Raw genomic sequence first — 2,614 nt, 5'->3', positions numbered from 1 at the left:
CCATTGGCTATAATTTTGAGTTTGCTGAAATTCAAAGTACAAGTTCATTCAATTAACTAAATAACTGATTTAACTTCTCAAAAGATTAATTCTTTATTTAATTGACTGGAAAAAGGGCTGCCTTTCCTCACCCAATAGGTTAAATACTGCAGAGCTAATAGATTGGGGCAACTTCTGATCTAATGACATCTTAGAGGAAAACTTTATGGTTTTCACTTCAAAAACACTTTATTCAGAATATTATGGGGGTGCAAATGTTTAGGTTGCATATATTCCCTTTGCCCTGCCCAAGTTAGAGCTACAAGTGTGCCCATCCCCCAGACAGTGCATACTGCACCCATTAGGTGTGAATTTACCCATCTCTTCCTCCCTCCTCCCACCTGCCTGACACCCAATGAATGTTCTGCCATATGTGCACATATGTGTTGATCAATTAGTACCAATTTGATGGTGAGGAAATGTGGTGCTTGTTTTTCCATTCTTGTGATACTTCACTTAGTAGAATGGGCTCCAGCTCCATCCAGGATAATACAAGAGGTGTTAGTTCATCATTGTTTTTTGTGGCTGAGTAGTACTCCATGGTATACATATACCACATTTCATTAATCCATTCATGTATTGATGGGCACTTGGGTTGTTTCCACATCTTTGCAATTGTGAATTGTGCTGCTATAAACATTTGAGTGCAGATATCTTTTTTTATAGAATGTCTTTTTTTCCTTGGGATAGATGCCCAGTAATGGGATTGCTAGATCAAATGGTAGTTCTCCTTTTAGCTCTTCGAGGGCTGGGTATGGTGGCTCATGCCTTTAATCTTAGCACTCTGGGAGGTCGAGGTGGGGAGGATTGCTTGAGCTCAGGAGTTCGAGACCAGCCTGAGCAAAAGTGAGACCTCATCTCTACTAAAAATAGCTAACAATTAGCCAGACGTCGTGTGCCTGTAGTACCAGCAACTCTGGAGGCTGAGGCTTGAGCCCAGGAATTTGAGGTTGCAGTGAACTAAGGTGACAACACTGCACTGTATCCAGGGGGACAGAGCAAGACTCTGTCTCAAAAAAAATAAAATAATGAATTTTGACTTCACGCCAAAATCAAGTTGTCTTTTTTTCTTTTGGCTGCATAGCCTAATAGGGAAAATCAGGTATGACTTTGTAAAAAAGGATTAGAAGTTCTGTAATGTACCACATTTTTAAGCAATTTCTTTAGCTTTGAGAATCTGTAGCCCATTCAAAACATATCTGGATTGACTCTGAGAAAGTTAAGACAAATGGCAATCAGAGTTCAAAGAATGGTGATCAGAAGGAACCAAGGGAGAAGAATAATTATGATATAATAATAAAGGAAAAAGGGAAAGGAGAAGAGTTGATGGAATGCCACATAAAATGGGACTAACTTCTTGTTCAAGTTTATGATATCTATTTCTATCCAAATTATTTATAAAATATAATAGTTTAAAAAGAAATTTCCTAGGGAAAAAATCTTACTCGAAGGCTTCTTTTTTTCCTGAAAACATGTAAATTTTTGCTTTAAAAGAAAAAACTTGTGTTATTAAACCAAACTGCGATCTACTTACCCAGCATAGTAAAGCCAGACGCTGCTGCAGCAGAAAGAGGCATTTTTATTGCAGGGTGCCACGCAGGGAGAACTAGCAGCTAATGCTTAAAACTTGAACTCCCTGATGGTTTACAAGCCAGGGTTTTAAAAGACAAGGGTACATTTCAGGCAGGCCTTGCCCAAAAAAGTAGGTTACACTGAAGTGGGAGTCGGGGGGCATGGGTAGATTCAGAGATTTTGGATTAGGGGAAAGGAAGGGTAAGATGAGTGTGACAGCCCCTAAGGGGAAATTTAGAACAGAGAATGGCAATCAGAGTTCAGTTCCTCAGTTCCCTTTTACCTGCATTTTCCATCTGGTAGGGGTTTCTGCAAAATAGCTCAACATATGTTAAAATGCCATCTTTGTGACTCTGGCTCCCTTGGAGGGATATTGTTCTCATCAAGTTGCCCATTCACTTCTCAGGGCTAGCCAGGTGCCCAGATATTCCCCTGAAGGATCTCAAGATTTTCCTTTATTTCCATGCTTGTGGAGCCTGCCAAGCCCCTCAGAGGGATCCCTGCTGGTCTCACTTACAAGTTTTCTGCTTGGAGGATATTTGGAAGGTCTCAAAAATTTGTTCAAAACTTTTAGCTTGGACCCACTATAACTTGTACCTGGACGTATAAGTCAGCCTTTTGGTTGAATTTATGAACTAAGTACCTTGGAAATAATACACACTGTACCAAATGTGATTAGGACACGAAGACAATAAACTTGGGGCCTGCTGCTCATGAGGAATTTTGCTTTTTATTTTTCATGTTAAAGAATGATTCCCACAATATTTATGGAAGTAATTTAGATACATTAAAATTACCTTCAGTATCCTGAGGCTTCCTGAGGCTAGAGGCTATTTTTTCAGTATTGTAACAATGCCTAGGTCATGTTAGTTGTTCTGAGGACTGCAGGGAAATGGAGACTGAGGAGGTGCCCTGTGAAGACTGAGACCTCTGGACTCTCTCCTTCACCCCTCCCCCTTCAGTAATGTCATGGTCTGCTTTCACCAAAGCTGTAATCTTGCCT

This window comes from Propithecus coquereli, unplaced genomic scaffold (genome assembly GCF_000956105.1).
Source record: "Propithecus coquereli isolate 6110/MARCELLA unplaced genomic scaffold, Pcoq_1.0 Scaffold4, whole genome shotgun sequence".
Taxonomy (NCBI): Eukaryota; Metazoa; Chordata; class Mammalia; order Primates; family Indriidae; genus Propithecus; species Propithecus coquereli.
The sequence above is the reverse complement of the archived record's forward strand: the minus strand, read 5'-3'. Positions refer to the sequence as shown.